This window comes from Aquarana catesbeiana, linkage group LG13 (assembly GCF_042186555.1).
Source record: "Aquarana catesbeiana isolate 2022-GZ linkage group LG13, ASM4218655v1, whole genome shotgun sequence".
Taxonomy (NCBI): Eukaryota; Metazoa; Chordata; class Amphibia; order Anura; family Ranidae; genus Aquarana; species Aquarana catesbeiana.
Genome location: NC_133336.1, coordinates 47,800,665 through 47,819,365, shown reverse-complemented (window position 1 = coordinate 47,819,365; position 18,701 = coordinate 47,800,665). Strand labels below are relative to the sequence as shown.

The 18,701-nt window shown below is 42.6% G+C and overlaps 1 protein-coding gene across 2 annotated transcripts in view; it reads right to left on the bottom strand.

Moving 5' to 3' along the window:
• GNG2 (G protein subunit gamma 2) overlaps window positions 1-17,823 on the bottom strand; it is a 140,108-nt gene extending 122,285 nt beyond the window's left edge. Inside the window, exon 1 of one of the 2 annotated variants that reach the window (XM_073609906.1) lies at window positions 17,618-17,823. The gene's annotated coding sequence lies outside the window, so the exon portion shown is untranslated. Of the gene's footprint in view, window positions 1-17,316; window positions 17,581-17,617 lie in introns of those variants that run through there. The other variant, XM_073609904.1, reaches the window with a different exon arrangement.
• Between the last annotated feature and the right edge of the window lie 878 nt (window positions 17,824-18,701).

The following is an 18,701-nucleotide window of genomic DNA, read 5'->3' as shown; positions in this document are numbered from 1 at the left end:
AGGAAAGCTGCTGGGTCTACATCCCTTTAGATGTGATTTCCTATTGGGAGTAGCTCACCAAAAATACATTTTATATTGCAGGGGATGCCTGAAATCTGACTTGTATCTTAGTGTAGACTTTTTGGAAAATCGGTGAGCCAATCATACAAGCAGGAAATGATGTTTCGGGGGGGGGGGGGGGGGGAGGGGCGTTCTGTACACATTTTGTGTACAGAACACCTCCAGGTAGCCATATTGCATTTTCAGATAACGACAGCAGCTGGAGATTGCAAAGGAAATGCATTTTTTAATAACATTCAGTTACAATATGACTTGTGTTGCAAATGTATGCGCTATATTATTTTTTCTTTGCTATTTTTTCCCCCCACAAAATTGGAGTTACCCTTTAAATACACTATATTACCATAAGTATTGGGACGCCTGCCTTTACACGCACATGAATTTTAATGGCATCCCAGTCTTAGTCTGTAGGGTTCAATATTGTGTTGGCCCACCCTTTGCAGGTATAACAGCTTCCACTCTTCTGGGAAGGCCGTCCACAAGGTTTAGGAGTGTGTCTATGGGAATGGTTGACCATTCTTCCAGAAGAGAATTTGTGAGGACAGGCACTGATGTTGAACAAGAAGGCCTGGCTCGTAGTCTCTGCTCCAATTCATCCCAAAGGTGTTCTATCGGTTTGAGGTCAGGACTCTGTGCAGGTCAGTCAAGTTCCTCCACCCCAAACTCGCTCATCCATGTCTTTATGGACCTTGCTTAGCGCTCTGGCCCAAATCATTTGGTGGAGGGGGGATTATGGTGTGGGGTTGTTTTGCAGGGGTTGGGCTTGGCCTCTTAGTTCCAGTGAAGGGAACTCTTAAGGCGTCAGCATACCAAGACATTTTGGACAATTTCATGTTCCCAACTTTGTGGGAACAGTTTGGGGATGGTCCTTTCCTGTTCCAACATGACTGCACACCAGTGCATAAAGCAAGGTCCAAAGACATGGATGAGCGAGTTTGGGGTGGAGGAACTTGACTGGCCTGCACAGAGTACTGACCTCAGCCCAACAGAATCATATCACATAGGTGTGAACACCCGTGCAATCCAGGGGCGGCCCATCCATTAAGGGTGCACGGGCGGCGCTCCCCCTATCCATGCATCCGGCCCCTTTCAGGATGCCGGATGCATGGATTCCAATGCGGGGTGGGTGTTTTTTTGAATCACTGATTAGAGCCAGAGGCTCTTATGGGCTTCAAAATAGGGTGGGCTCGGTGCGCAGAGAATGAGCTCACAGCCCACCCAGGTGTGTTACAACAGAAAATGTATTTTTACTATTGTAACACTGATCCTTCTCCCAGCCAATCAGGAAACGGGTTTTGACACCCGTCAACCAATTGGCTGAAAGGACAGGCGATCCTATTGGACACCTAGGAGGGAGGGGGCCGCATGCTGAAAGCCGCTGATGGAGGAGATGACATGGAGCTACTGCCCGCCACCCGCCTGGGGCATGTGCCGGACCGACCGGCAAACAGCGGAAGGAGGGGGGAGGTGCTGCCGGCCGCTTGGGGGGGGGGTCTGGTGCAATCCGATTCCAGTGTGGGAAAAAATTGGGGCCTGCACCTTTTTTGTGCTGATTTGGTGCGATTTGAGCCATACAGATGAAAAGCTCAAACTGCACCACACAGACATCACATGTGATTGTAGCCCTGGTCCACACTGATGCGATGCATCACATCACATTGGATAGAAATCACACGGGGTCCATGTGATCTGATCAATGGTAGATCCACGACACCCCGAAACAGATCACAAGATGCAGTGCGATTGTCAGAATCTCATCGGTGTGTAAAAACCCATGCGATGCGATTCAGGTACGGGGGGGGAAAAAAAGGGTCCTATACCGGGTGTGGATGCGATGCGATTTAAGTCATACAAAACACTGCATGTGATTCGCACAGAAAATTGCACCGAATTCCTGTGCACATCACATGCAATGTCTGTGTGGTGCGATTTATGTGCGAATCACTGCATGCACCAGTATGAACCCAGGCTGAATAGGAATGTCCCGCACCAAATATATGTGAACCCAGCCTAATACAGGAGGTGGGTTACTGGCCAGATCACCAGGTGAAAACAGAGGGGAAAAAAGCCTTAAAAAGGTAAATGAAAGCAGCCACCAGATCCAATGATTGGTAAGCTGCAATATATTACATTTTGGGGTTTGGGATTAATACCGCTTTGATCCCACTTGCATTTGATGTCTTTCATGTTTTTTTCTTGTTTTTGTGCAAATAACTTTTGCAAAAAGGAACTGTTGGTCAGAGTTACATAAACATAGACATAGACATAAACATTTCTTAAAACACGCAAATCTTGGCCATCATTGTCGTAAGTGCAGATTTCAGTGCACAGCAATAAGCAGGCCTTTGCGCATTTGAATTAAAGGAAGACGTTGAATTTTGAGAGGAAACAAACACTGTGGGGTTGGCTTACTAAAGGCAAATAGACTTTGCACTCTGCAAGTGCAATTGCTCCAGAGCTTAGTAAATGAGCAGAAGCTCTGCTGACTTCCATCATCCAATCTTGTGCAAGCATAAATGCTGTTTTTTTTTTTTTTTCCCCTAGCACGTGATTTTCTATTCTTTGCAAAGTGAAGCTTTAACTCATTTATTAAGCTCTGGAGCATCTGCAAAGTGCACAGCCTATTTGCCTTTAGTAAATCAACCCCAATAGCTTTTCATTAGGGTAATAAACTGAACACTTGAGTCTGTGGGGGTTATTTCCTAAAGGCAAATCCACTTTGCACTACATGGGCAAACTACTAGTGCAAAGTGCACTTGGAAGTGCAGTCGCTGTAGATCCGAGGGGGACATGCAAGGAAAATAAAAAACAGCATTTCAGCTTGCACATGATTGGATAATAAAATCAGCAGAGCTTCCACTCATTTCAGATCTACCCCCCAGATTTACAGCGACTGCACTTCCAAGTGTACTTTCAGTGCATTTTCAAGTGCACTTTGTACTTGTAGTTTGCACTTGTAGTTTAAAGTGGATTTGCCTTTTGTAAATAACCCCCTGTCAGCAGGCATGGACTGGCCATCGGGACTACCGGGAGTTTCCCGGTGGGCCGATGGCTCAGTGGGCCAGTCAGGTGCGGTCCTGGGGCCGCTCCTCTCTGACAGTGAGTGATCGCGATTTCACTCCTGTCAGGAGGAGCTGCTTCCATCACTTGCTAGAGAAAGCATTAGGCGTTATGCTCCCTCCAGCCTGCAGAGATGGACAGCCGGCAGACCTTCCTTCCTCTCTCCCCTTAGCACTTGTTATCACATGACTGGAGAGAGGAACGATAAGCTGCCTTCAAAATGGTGAGTACATGTGTGAGGGGGAGGAGAGGGAGGACACTCTGATGTGAAGGGGACTTCTGATGGGGACTCTCTGATGTGAAGGGGGCTGCTGATGGGGACTCTCTGATGTGAAGGGGACTTCTGATGGGGACTCTGATATGAAGGGGAATGCTGGTGGGGACTCTGATGTAAAGGGGACTTCTGATGGGGACTCTCTGATGTGAAGGGGACTTCTGATGGGGACTCTGATATGAAGGGGAATGCTGGTGGGGACTCTGATGTAAAGGGGACTTCTGATGGGGACTCTCTGATGTGAAGGGACTTCTTATGGGGACTCTGATGTGAAGGGGACTTTTGATGGGGACTCTGATGTGAAGGGACTTCTGATGGGGACTCTCTGATGTGAAGGGGACTGCTGGTGGGGATTCTGATGTGAAGGGGACTGCTGGTGGGGACTCTCTGATGTGAAGGGGACTTCTGATGGGGACTCTGATGTGAAGGGGACTTCTGATGGGGACTCTGATGTGAAGGGACTTCTGATGGGGACTCTCTGATGTGAAGGGGACTTCTGATGGGGACTCTCTGATGTGAAGGGGCTACTGATGGGGACTCTGATGTGAAGGGGACTTCTGATGGGGACTCTCTGATGTAAGGGGGGCGCTGTTGGGGACATTCACAATTAAAGTGGGCCGGTCATGATGAAGTCCAGGGCCAAATTTTTGTCCCAGTCCAGCCCTGCCTGTCAGTCATGCTCTTCCCAGGTCAGTTTGCCCTCTGCAAGTGCAGTTGCTCCAGAGCTTAGTAAATGAGCAAAAAACTCTGCTGACTTCCATCATCCAATCATCTGCAAGCAAAAACACAGTTTTTTTTATTTTGCTTGCACGTGATTGGGTACTCTTTGCAAAGTGAAGCCTTACTTTGCTTACTAAGCTCTGGAACAACTGCACTTGCAGAGGGAAACTGCACATTGCAAAGTGCACAATCTATTTGCCTTTAGTAAATCAACCCCAAAGTATTGAAGCCAGAGAGAACCAGGAACTATTGTTGCCACCTTTTCTTCAGTGTTTTCGTCAAACCCGAACACTTTAACGGCGCACAACAAAATTTTAGTTTATTGTATAAACTATACATATATTTTGCAATAAACATTTCTAATCAAATGAAGTTAATCACAAGAGTCCACAGAGTTCCTCTTTTAGATCTGAACTCACGGAGTTCCCTTACACTGTAAGGGGGGGGGGGGGGGAGACTCTGCAGACTCTGGTGTAAGGGAGAACTCTGGGGACTCTAACATAAGGGATGCTCTGGGAACCCTGATTTAAGGGGGAACAGTGAGAACTCTGATGTACGGAGAGGACTCTGAAGTAAGGAGGAACACTGTGGCCTCTGGTGTAAAGGGGAACTCTGATAACCCTGATTTACCTTAGTGTACTTACTTAGAGGCAGGAGAGAGAAGGGGGGGGGGGGGGGTGAGACTTCAGTCACAGGTAGGAATGGATGGTGAGCTCACTCACCCCTTGGCAGTCAGCACCTCTCATCCAGATGTAGCTGAGGCCGCTAGACTTCAAATTTCTGGTCCCCACTTTCCTTTTCTGAAGAACAGTGCCAGGGATTGGAGTGTGGGCAGACAAAGAGGGGTAGGGTGGGAGGAAGAGGAGCAGATCAAGCCATTTCTCCTCTCCCATCTGTGTGGGGGGAGGGGTAATTGTTAATGCTGGCTTTGGGAAGTGTGAAATAGTGCAACAGACACTCTCAGCTTACACAACTGCAGCCAGCAACCCTGCTGGGAAGCCATAGTCTGAATAATGTGTCCGGGTTGCAGGTGGTCTAAAACGCATGATTCCAAACCCAAACTGTCCGGGTGAATCCCGGACAGGAGGCAACCCTACCAGGAACTAGCATTTTCAGGGTCAATGATGGCAGCCTTTGCATTCCCCATAGTGTAGGTTTCATTTGGGAAATCCATTTTCACTATGTTTGGCACTTGTGAATCTGTTGCAAAGTTTCTCACCTAGAGATTCTGTTGATAACAACACTTCCCGTTCTAGGCTGACAACCCTAAACCAGTTCCTGACAACTTTAAGCAGCGTTGTCAGCATGCCGCGTGCGCTCCTTCAGCTTTTTTAATAAGCAGCCCTGTTATCTGAACTCTTCTGGCCAAGGTTGGCTTCAGTTTGGAAGGCTGAACTGCGATCGACCTCTGTCTAAGCTGCATCAACCAGCTTGGAGCTGCTTTTGTGTTCCCATTGACTGATATGGATAGAGGAGCAGTTCCTTCAGCTGACCGTTGGGCTGTTTATAATTGAAAAAAAAAATGTTTTCGAAAGGAAAGTCAAATGTTTGACCGTAATTATAGAACACGTATTTATCTGTACAGCAGAGTAAAGCTGGATACATATTATACAACTTTTGTTGTTCGATTTCCTTTAGATTTACTGTCAACTATGTAGTGCAAGGGCCTGCCTGATTGCATACAAATTTGGCCTCATATTATATGGTTTCAGTAAATCTAAAAGGAAAAAAAAAATTGAAAGAAAATTGTATAGTGTGTATCCAGCTTTAGGGGCTGTAACAACCAATCACATCTCAGGTTCCAAAGAGGAAGTAAGTTGGCTATAAACTAACAGATTCCTTCATCCATGTTATATAAGGCACGGATTGACGAATCTCAATGGCTGCATGTGATTGGACACGGAAACCCATGCCTCCTACCTCACCTTGGTTCCAGCACTACAACTCTTTGGTTGCCACTTCCTGGAGTGTCAGGGCTTTGCTCCCAGCTGCATGCTGTGATTCCGTCATTGGGTCCCTACGTCACTGCTGGGTCCTGTATGGACAAAGGGGGTTGGAAGAAAGGACCACAGTAAGCAAACACTTATGGTGGCTGCAGCAGTGGAATGGAGGTAAGGTAGGAGACATGGGCTGGCAGAAAGGAGAGTATAATGGCTCCTCCCTGGTTGGGCACTGAAGGTTTACTTTTTAAGCAGGTCATAGATTATGCGATTTTCTTTCCTTCAACCACAGTCAGCGTTGAAGGGGGATACCCTCCCACTGACCCATTGTGTTCTCCTGGTGGTGGTGGTTGCTGGGGGGGGGACGGGGACGGGGGGGGGTGCTGGTAGCCATCCCTGCTGGGAGAATACAGTGATTACCACTAGGGGTTATAGCCGCTGGCAATAATTGCATGCTGAGAAATCCAGCATGCTGGTTGTACCCAAGTTGATTAATGGATCGACTTGGGTACAATCAGCCTCACTATAGATGGATCAAATCTCGGCTGGTCCCTGCTGAACCAGCCTAGATTCAGTTGATTAATGACTGGCTTTAGTGACTGACTAGTGGTGTTCCTGGTAGGGGAAAGGGAGGGGTCTGCTCTGGGTACCATCACTTAAAACACATGAACACTCCCCAAAATTGCTGGATTGATGAAAATTCTTTATTGTTTACAGGTACCTCAACAGTCGCCCTTGAATAAATCTAGGGCAAGGGGTGGGTTGGTGAAGCCCTTCCCTCGAAAGTGTTTGAATTGGATTGTATAAAACAGTGTACACTGACTCAACTGATCTCACGTCAATTAAATTTTGCTACAATGTATTAACAAAAAAACCCTGCTTGTAGCAGCTTTGGTGCAGAATTAGATTGTAAGCTCTCATGAGCAGGGCCCTCCTGTATTGAATTGTATTGTACTGTCTTCCCTCATTTTGTAAAACACTGCACAATCTGTTGCCGCTTTATAAATCCTGTACAGAAAGATAATAATGCCAGCAAAGCACATCTTACATAGAGACAAAAAAAGCTCAGGCATACAGATGTAGCCAAACTCATAGAATGGCAAATCTACTTCCAAGAAAGCAGAGTAACGAGACGTATTCATATCAGAATCACGTAATTATAATGGTGGCACCAGGGCAAGGGGTGGGTAGGAGGGACAGTTGCCCTGGGCGCAGTGAAACAAACAGGGCAAAAAATGGATGCAGGTTGGTGCACCAATTCTACGGCATGTATTAATAGTGGGGGAGGGGGACGCAACTCTGCATCCTTGCCTTGGGCGCTGGATGACCGTCCCGGTACTGGGTGGCACACACAATTTTATTATCAGAGTGATTGAATCAGAAACTGATCAATTAGCCATAATTTCTCTTCGGTTTGATTTAGACTCAGTTTAGGTTAGATACTGTTCAAACTGAGCCCAGAACTAAAAATTATTTTTTTGCATAAATCAGCGGAATTGAGATGATTAAAGCTTGCAATAGGCAGTTTGAATGTTGGCCAGTATTGCAGGAACCAGCTGAGATTTGAACCATATAATCGGCAAGGCTCAATGTACCCAAGCTGATCAATTGATCAACTTGGGTTCAACCAGCCTGCCAGATTTTACATGCGATTATTGTTAGTGGCTACATCCACTAGCAATAATTACAGTGTTTTCCCAGCGGGGATGGCTTATCCTGTACCCCTCCCGCCAGGAGAACCCAATGGCTCCATGGGAGGAATTCCCCTGTCAACACTGTGTTGATGGGGAATCAAGCAAATTTATTTCCTGCAACGTGTGGTTGCAGGAAAGAAATTAGCTTCATCTATGGTTGGCCTTGCTCCTAAATTCAACTGTATTTTGAGCGATGGGATTATAAGGCTACATGGTAGAAACAGAAATACAATGGATAACGTACGATCACATTTTCCAACTATTGAAAGAATTCCACTTTCCCATGTGTGGCATATTGATCAATTATGTTGTCGCCTATCAAATTGATTATTCCTATTGGGAGAGATCAATTGGAAAGAAGGGAGGATTGCAATATACAAATGTCTAAACGGTTATTCTACCATAGGGAGAAAACTATTCAGTCTCAGGGCACTTAAGAAGACACAAGGCCACTCAATGAAATTGGACTAGAATCAGTTTAATCTTAAACCAAGTAGTGGGTTCTTTACTGTTAGAGCGGTAAGGATGTGGAACTCCCTTCCACAGTTGGTGGTGTCAGCGAGGAGTGTTGAAAAAACTCTTAGATGGGCTTCTAAGCGAACTCAATATAGGCATATGGGTAATGGTAATCTCACGCTTACCCCTAACACAGGAGGTCAGACACTATAGCTGGCTTCTGTGTTCTTTACCTATAGCAGCCCCCTTTCCCATAAGGCAAGCAGGTCTACCGATACTCGGTTGCCCCCCAGGATTTATACACAATGCTATAGTGCCTGGCCATCACGCTGGGGCATGCATGAACTGAGCAAAGCAAACAGGTACTTGCAGGTGGAAGACAGGCTGAGTGGTTCAATGATAGTCCAGGTAAAAGGCAGAGTTTAGAGAAAAGTCTACATCCGGTCTGAGGTCATACACAGGGAAATCCAATAAGCAGAGCAGACAAACCGGTAGCTTGGAAAAAATGTTACAAATGCAATATCACAAGCAAGACACTGTAGGCTTGACTAGCTTATATCAGGTTTGGTATCCACACTCAATCGTCTTGCAGGTGGACAGACAGACAAGGAGAATGCCACAGGCAAAACCAGGATGCTGGAACCAGCAGCTGTGATGGAGCAGGAGCGCACACATGCTCCTGACAGGTAGAGACATAAATACATACACACTCATACACCCACAAGGCCTGAACCGAGTGGACTGGTGTCTTTATTCAAATTTACCAACTATGAAAAGAAATTGATCAATTATCAAAGCCCGTATGGTCACCATAAGGCATTTCCCAGACCCAGCCAACAAAACAGCAGTATAGCAAAAAAAAAAAAAAAAAAAAAAAAAAAAAAGTAGGGATGAAGCAGTTGGAAACTGAAATGAGTCTGTGTTCCAAACCAGTACTTTTTTGGCGCCAGATATTCTAGTACATACATTTTTGGCACTAATAGCTTTTATCCCATGTGTTTCTTATCACACTTGAAAAATACATTTATCGCACATGAAAATTTAATAGTCTAACTGGTTCTTAACCTCTGCATTACCCCTAAACTTAACTCCATAGCTTTATCTTAAACAGTAATAAATATAATATGAACAGTAGCAGATAAAACACCGTCATGCTGAAAGGATCAAAAGTTTTCAACAAATTATTACAACAGCAGAATTAGTAGTTTAAAAAAAAAAAAAAAGACATTCCCACCATAAGCTGGCACAGTGTTATTATTAGGATAGTAGATTTGTACTGGGTACGGATTTTTTACAGTACACGGCCAGTGCGGTGCTTGCACCCTCCTAGCTCTCGTTGCAGTCAGTAAGGAACACATAATGGGAGCAAGAGAGGAGGATGATGGGAATGGAGTAGATTTTAGGCCACTAGGTAGCAGGGTGACAACGCAAGAGCACATTTGGTAGAAAGGCACAGAGCGTTGTCACCCCATAACAGGAAGTGCCTATACAAGGACCATCATGGCAGAATTACCTATTTTAATGAAAGCTGAATATTTACATAGTTACATAGTTAGTCAGGTTGAAAAAAGACACAAGTCCATCTAGTTCAACCAAAAAAATAAATAATACAATCCCATATACACAATCCTTCACCCACAGTTGATCCAGAGGAAGTCAAAAAAACAAACCAAAGCATGCAATTTGCTACACCAGGGGAAAAAATTCCTTCCTGATCCCTCAGAGGCAATCAGATTTTCCCTGGATCAACTTTACCTATAAATGTCAGTACCCAGTTATATTATGTACATTTAGGAAAGAATCCAGGGCTTTTTTAAAGCAATCTACTGAGCTGGCCAGAACCACCTCTGGAGGGAGTTTATTCCACATTTTCACAGCTCTTACTGGGAAGAAACCTTCCCGTATTTGGATATAAAATCTTTTTTCTAGAGGACAAGAGTGCCCCCTTGTTCTCTGTGATTACCTTAAAGTGAATAGCTCAACACTAAGTTCACTATATGGACCCCTTATATATTTGTACATGTTGATCATATCCCCCTTAATCTCCTCTTCTCAAGAGAGCATAGATTCAGTTCCTCTAATCTTTCCTCATAGCTGAGCTCCTCCATGCCTCTTATCAGTTTGGTTGCCCTTCTCTGCACTTTCTCCAGTTCCCCGATATCCTTTTTGAGAACTGGTGCCCAAAACTGAACTGCATATTCCAGATGAGGTCTTACTAATGATTTGTACAGGTGCAAAATGATATCTCTCTCTGGAGTCCATACCTCTCCTAATACAAGAAAGGACTTTGCTCACTTTGGAAACCACAGCTTGGCATTGCATGCTATTATTGAGGTTATGATCTAACAAAACCCCCAGATCCTTCTCCACCATTGATTCCCCCAGTTGTACTCCCCCTAGTATGTATGATGAATGTATATTCTTAGCCCCCAAGTGCATAACTTTACATTTATGAACATTAAACCTCATTTGCCACTTAGTTGCCCAATTAGACAGTGTATTGAGGTTGGCTTGTAAATTGGAGACATTCTGTAAGGACGTTATTCCACCGCATAGCTTAGTGTCATCTGCAAAGACTGAAATGGTACTTTTAATCCCAGACCCTATATCATTTATAAAAAGGTATTGAAAAGTAAGCGTCCCAACACTGAATCTTGGGGTACACCACTGATAACCTTAGACCATTCAGAGTAAGTCATTAACCACTACTCTCTGAGTTCTCTTTTAGCCAGTTTTCTATCCATTTACAAATTGATCTTTCCAAGCCTGTAGTCTTTACCTTACACATGAGCCGTGTGTGGGGAACTCTCTCAAACGCTTTTGCAAAATCCAAGTACACCACGTCCATAGCCCCTCTGGCCAAGGTTTTACTTGCCTCTTCATAAAAAGAAATCAGGTTCGTCTGACAACTTCTGTCTTTCGTGAATCCATGCTGTCTGTTGCGTAAAATATTTTTTTCCAGCAAGAACTCATCTATGTGGTCTTTTATTAAACTTCCCAGCATCTTCCTGACTATAGAAGTTAAACTAACAGGTCTATAGTTACTTGGTAAAGACTTTGATCCCTTTTTAAATATGGGCACCACATTGGTCCTGCGCCAATCCAGCGGTACCATTCCAGTCATTGAAACAGTGGCTTTGAAACGACAGAGCTCAATTCTTTTAGGATCCGTAAGTGGATGCCATCTGGTCCAGGTGCTTTATCCACCTTTATTCTGTCTAAATATTTCTGGACCATACCACTTTTGAATGATTGACAACATTTTGAAATTACAGGAACATGTTAAAGCTTATAAAAGATTTTACAGATTAGGCTCACATCTTATTAAAAGTGACTGAGCATTTGATTTCAAATAAATTAAGCAAAAACTCATTTCTAGCTAAATGTGTGTTTACTACAGGGGAATCAGAGGCTTTCTATGTCAAAATATACAGGAAAAGAAAAACCCCTCCAGTTGCCACAAATCCCAAATGTATCTGCTCTGTCCAGGTCACACCCCTTCCCCCCCCCCCCCCCCCCCAACGAGTTTCGCTCCAACCATGGGGCTTAGTCATGGAGGTGAGGATTCACTGTGGCAGGGAGTCATTGCAAACTGCTTGCTGTGGGGGCACTCAGCAGGAGGGAGGGGCCAAGAGTACCAATGAGGGACCCGAAAAGAGGAGGATCGGGACTGCTCTGTGCAAAGCCACTACACAGAGCAGGTAAATATGACATGTTTGTTATTTTTTTTTTAAACAAAAGAAAGCCTTTATTATCACTTTAAGAACCAAGTTCAATAATTAGTAGTGATCACAACAGTCCGCCTCTTGGCCAGCACGCAGCTGGAAAAACCAGTAGGATGTAGAGTGTACTGTGCCAATTGAAAGCTTAGAATGGACAATCAGGTGCCAAATTTACAAACATGCCATGTTGCTGTCTGTATGCTCGTGTACCACTGGATTCACACTGTTTTTAGAGCATTAATGAGCGTTTCTTCTTGCATTTTGAAGACTTGGACATTTTTGTTTTAGCCAATGCAAAGCTAGTTACTAGGAGAAGGACAGGCAAGAAATGACATAAAAAAACATGATAGGTGTGAATGGATACTATTGAATAGAATAGGACTCTTGATGTTGAGCATTGAAGCACCTTAGGAAATGCGCTTCAAATGGCTCAGGTGTGAACTGGACCTTGTATAAATCCTGGTTTCTGTGCAGTTTTTGGCAAAATCAGTTACACTCTGCAAGGGTTTTTTCTCCAGAGCTTCAGAGTTCTGGAGCAAATGCCATTGCAGAGTGCAACTGTCTATTTGCCTTTAAATCAATCCCTTTTTGTGACTTGTTACAAATGTACAAGATTGCAGTCTGATCACTGGGAGAGAGGAGACTGAGGAAATTCTTCCTCCTTCTTGCAGAAGACTGATGGCATCATCTCAGCCTAGGCAAAGTTACTGATTGGAGCCCAGGGATTGCATTTAGTGATTAAAGTGGTATTAAAGCCTTGGCTTTTTTTTTTTTTTGTAAAGCGGAGGTCCGGCCTTTTAAAAAAAAAAAGTCAGCAACTACAAACGCTGTAGCTGCTGATTATAAGTGCACTTACCTGTCCAGCAAGCCTGTGATGTCGGCCCCCCCGAGGCTGATCCGTCCATCGGATCGGGTGCCGGCACCGCCATCCTAACTAAGGGAAACAGGCAGTGGAGCCTTGCGGCTTCACTGCCTGTATCCTACTGCGCATGCCCGCGCAGCGCTTTGTAAATGGCCCTGTGGTTTTCTGGGACACACACATGTCCCAGAAGACAACAGGGCAGCTCACCGAAGAGGAGGAAGTGAAGGAGCAGTGCCGTGGAATAGGAAGAGGCAGATTAGGAAGACTGCCTAGTAACAGGCATTTCTGGTAATTAAAAACATTTTTTTTTCAGATTTTTTAAATATTTTTTTAGTAGAATGTTAATGTATTTTTAATTTTAGGGTGGACCGCCGTTTTAAATAACAAACATGTTATACTTACTAGACATATGCATGACAAAAAATTAGTTTAGTTTCCTTTTCATTTAGATTCGTTAATCTAGTTATTTAGTTTCCTTAAATTCGGTTGATTCGTACAATTCATATTCGGAATTCGTTTTCTGTCTTTTTCAAATATTCTTTGAATTTACAGATTTTTTCGATTCAAAACGTTCGAATCGGCCAAATCGAAAATATATTATTTCTTTTTTTCGATTTGAATGTGGCAAGGTGAACAAACAAAAAGAAAAATCTTCATCAATAAATTACAATGACTCTTTAAATCACCTTTGGCTTAACTAAAACAGCATTATTTTGAAATGGTACTCTAATAACACACACAGTCTTTGATTTCAGAAACATGTTTACAGTTCGAATTCGACTGGAATTTGATGTAAAATTCAATTCAAATTTCAATTCCAAGTTCAGAAATTCAGACAAATTTTGTTTCGTTATTCGGAGCATTCTGGAAAGTTCGTTTATACTGTAATTCTGGTATTCGGATATATCCAAATCCAGGAATAATGATACATTTGTCCAAATATTTATTCAGAACGAAACAAACCGCACATGTCTAATACTTACCTGCTCCGTGCAGATGTTTTGCACAGAGCAGCCTAGATCCTCCTCTTCTTGGGTCCCTCGCCGGTGCTCCTGGCCCCTCCCTCCTGCCGAGTGCCCCCACAGCAAGCAGCTTGTTCTGGGGGCACCCAAGCTGGCACACTCCTGAACCGCGGCTCTGTGTGTCCATTCATACATGGAGCTGCTGCTCAGCTCCGCCCCCTCTGTCTCCTGATTGGCTTGCTAACTGTGATTGATAGCAGTGGGAACCAATAGCTCCCACTGCTGCCAAAAACCAATGAGTGCGAGTCCCTGGGGAGGCAAGGCTCTCCCGGACATTACTGGACTGAGAGGGGGCTTAGGTAAGTATTAGGGGGGCTGGGCGGGCTGCTGCACACAGAAGGTTTTTTACCTTTATGCATAGAATGCATTAAAAGGTAAAAAAACTTTGTGCCTTTACAACCACTTTAAGGCTTGGTTCACACCTATGCTTTTTTCTTTTGATCCGTTTCTGCAGTGCTTTTTGTGGTGCATTTTGTGTTTTTGCACAAGCATTTTTGATGCGTTTTGCGTTTTTTTTTTTTAATGCTTTTTTTTGGGCAATTTGTTGTTGGGTGGATTAAAACACACTACATGCTTTTCTGCAGCTTCTCCATTGAAGTCTATTGAACCAAAAGAATAAAGTTTTTCTTTCAAAAAAGTCCCTGACCCTTTCCAAAAATGCAGCGGCTGAAAAAAAAGCACAGATGTGAACGTGTCCCATAGGAAACCATGTTAAATGGACTGTAGCACGTTTCTGCAAAAAGCAATTAAAAAAACGCATAGGTGTGAACCAAGCCTAAAGTTGGAACTTTTCTGAAATAAATGATACAGCTGCTTTATATTATGACATGCCATAATAAATGTATTCAAGCAGACTTGTACATTTACTGAAGCATCCACTTTCATTCCTTCTGTGACCTGGGTTATTTTGTAATCCTGTTAAACACAACGTAAATTTAATTTTTTTATTTATTTTTTTTGCTACTTGGCAGTGCAAACAGCGTCTATCAGAGCCTAATCACACAAGTATTTTGCATCATGACAAAGCCCCTTTAAGCATTTATACTTTATAGTCTAGGAGGTGAGAGATGTGTTAATTCATTGGTGTGCTCTTGAAGCTGACACAGCTGTTTTCTCTACCAAATTTCTAATTGAATGATTTAATTCCAAACAAGAACCAGATGGTTACTAAGAGGATTAATTTTTTTTTTTTTTTCAAGCCACATTTTAAAATGATCCGGCCAATAGGCCAAATTTATGAGAAAATCCTACGCAAGGCAGTGCGTGGCATCAGTGTTGTACAGGGGCGCTGTATGTGGATTCAGCAGCTTCCGCCGCTGCCTTTGTCCACGGTGGGTATTCACACGCTACGTTTTATGAATGAGGATATATTGCGTCTTTCAATAAATGACCCTCCCTTTTAGATTGTAAGCTCTAACGAGCAGGGCTCTATGATTCCTCCTCTATTGAATTGTATTGTAATTGTACTGTCTGCCCTCACGATGTAAAGCGCTATGCAATCTGTTGGCGCTATATAAATCCTGTATAATAATAATACTACATGTGGAGAGCATTGTTCTGCCTTGACCAGATCCTGCTAAAAATATTATTATCACCCCATTAAATTATTAAACAATACATGCCCACACATGATTCTATCCAATCGTTTTGTGCTGTTTAAAATGCTAATTTATGTAAAATAATTAAAGGAAATAAAGTCAACAAGATATCTGGGAACATGGCAGAGGGACAAAGTTGATTTGCTGAATACACCTTAAAAATAGGGCTTATTTACTAAGACAATATATGCCAAGTGCAAGAGTTTAGGGCCTGTTCACACCAGGTGCGGATGGACTGCGCTGAAAAAAAAAAAGCACTGCATGCGCTACTTTTTCTCAGCACAGTGCGATGCAATCCACCACCACGCTGCGCCCAATACAACTTAATAAAATGTTACTGTGCAAATGTGTGACATTTCAATAAAGTTTTTTTTTTTTTAAAAGGGAAAAAGTATCGCCACTGCTTCCATCCTACCGCACACGAGCTGCTGGTGTGACTTTACTCAAAACAAATCTGATTGTAAAATCTCCTTTAGATCTACCAACACCTATGTTGTGCAAGGGCCTGTCTGATTGGATACAAACAGAATGGGCTGCTGAGGTTTGTCTTTCATATTACATTAGTTTTGGTAAATCAAAAAGGAGGAGATTGTACAATCAGATTGTATAGTTTATGGCCAGCTTTAGCCTTACTCTCTCACTCACTAGGCCTTAGTAAACTCAAATCTGATTGCTTGCTATGAGTTACAACCCTTTGCACATCATCACTCCTCTTTGCATTGCAAAATAAGCAGCCCTTACCAAAGCCCTTCATTTTCTGGGGATAATTTTACAGATTCATATAAATATCTATAATATTCCCTGGCGCCTATCACTGAATATAATAAATATACTTGTGATTTTTTTATTTATTTTTTTTGTTAGGGAGGGGGGATGCATCTTGTTGCCATAATAAATTAAAATGCAGCGACACTGCTCACAGTTACCATGACAACACTACTGAAATAGCTTCAAGATGATGCTGTACAGGGTACTGCACAAAGATAGGAGAGGTTTAAAGCAGACAGTTCATTAAAGCTTGCTGATTTTTTATTTGTATTATTTTGTCACTGCATTATTATTTAATATATTATTTTGTTATTTTATTATTTCATATATTCATTATTTTTCTATTACTTTGTTGTTATTTTATTTGTTACTTTATTATTATCTTATTTGCTCATTTTAAAATGAGGAATAAAATGCAACTTTTTTTTTTTTTTTAGTTAATATATACAATGCATTCTATAATGTGCTAAAATTACAACAAAAAATGCATGCATCTTATCTGTTTAAAAACAGCTATTACAAAAATGTAACAGAAATACAGTGGGTTTATTGTATTAATGAATGGCTTTTAAAGAAAAAAAAAAAATTAAATAAATATACATTCATGGAGCACAGATTTTTAGCTTCACCATTTGCCACCCTTCCCCCCCTCTCCCCAAAGCCAGCACAATGGTACATACTATACTCCCAAACACAATCAAAGCCCACATGACTGTTTAAATATACATAGGGGTGGACTGTCATCTTAATGAAGCCTTAAGGCTCAATAAACAATAATTAACCACGGCCTTATAAAATAAATATAATTACACATAAGCAGAACCTAAGCAAATATTTGCTATACAAACTGTCACAAGACAACTATTAACAAAGAACCTATTTTTAGATATTTTTTTTCTCCTTTCGGAAAAAAATTATAAAAAATTGCAAAATAAAAAAATATCTGGATGGTATAGAAGTGAAATGCAGAATTTGCCAGGTGCCAGTGGATATAGTAAAATAATAAATAAATGTTACCAGTGTGATTATAAAAGGAATAAAAAAAAAGCAACAGTGGAGGAAGAAATACAATGTTTCAAAGAGTAAATATTTTAGGCTGTAATGTCAACAGAAAAAGAGGAAATGAAGGAGGATCTGTACCTTGGCTTGTGCAGGCAGTGCAGGTCTAGCAGAGTCCCCCTCTATGCAGCTCTGTAGGAAGCAATAATACACAAGGCTCTCTGGAAAGCAGAAAAAGCCCTAGTGGAGCTATCTCCACCCATCAGGAAATTAAAGATCACCCACTTCCTCTAGCCTGAAAATCAAAAGGGGGCTACTGGCTTCTTGCAGTTGCCTGCCTCTTGTGTTTCTTGCTGCATGTCAGTTTAGGTTGAGCTCATTTCCTGCAGAACTGAGTTTTTTTTTTGGGGCTGTGGGCAGCAGCTGTCAATCAATCACTCACCTCCTCAGGCCAGTCCTGCTGTGGCACTTCTTCTCCCCAGCTGCATGCTCTATTCTGCCTCCTCTTTGCTTTTCCCCCCTCTAAGTGCCATCTGTCGTGTCCTCAGATGGGTGTTCCCTGGTTTGAACACATGCATGATTAAAAGGAGCACACACTGGCTGTCTCATCTGCTTGGAAATTAGTTTTTTTTTTTGCAGCCTGTAGATTAGTAAACCCATGCACTGGCGGTACAATGAAGCTCTGGCACAGGGCAGTCTATTGTTCTGTGGGGAAGAAGAAAAAGCTCCTTTCATTTCGGCCAACAAAGGTGATTAGATGGCTTAATGCTCTGCGATTAACACCTTCGATGACAAATGCCCGCTTTGTGGCCGGGCAAAAAATATTCAGAAGTCGAAAGCTGTAATCATGAGCCCAGGAGCTCTTTTGACTTATAATTTAGCTATAGTACATGGGGGATTAATGTGGGATCTGTTTTCGCAAGCCCGTGCAATACTGACATTTTTCTTCATTTATTACTATAGGTATTTACATAGCGCAGACAATTTACATACTGTACATCAGTTCCTTCCCCCAAGGAGCTTACAATCTAAGCTCCCAATCTTACATACATACACACACATACATATTAGGGCCAATTTAGACAGGAGCCAATTATCCTACCACATACCTCCCAACATTTTGAGGTGGGAATGAGGGACACCTACTAGCAAACGTATGTAGGCATAGGACACACCTCCTGCCACACCCCCTTAAAGGAGAATTAACCAAAAAAACTGTTAATTAAATCCACAAGGGCTTTTTTTACCACTACTATTCCATTATATTGGCTTTTAAAATTTACAAATGCAGCAATTTAGAAATTGGATGAAAGGTTTAGCACTGGGAAACACTTTTTCAAAGATAAAAAGTGCATTTTATATACAACTATATAGATCAGACCAAAATGAGGGACAAATGAGGAGGAAAGAGGGACAGAGGGACATTGCTCCAAAAAAGGGACAGTCCCTCTAAATCAGGGACAGTTGGGAGCTATGCTACCAACATGTTTTTGGAGTGTGCAGAGGAAACCAGAGTACCTGGAGGA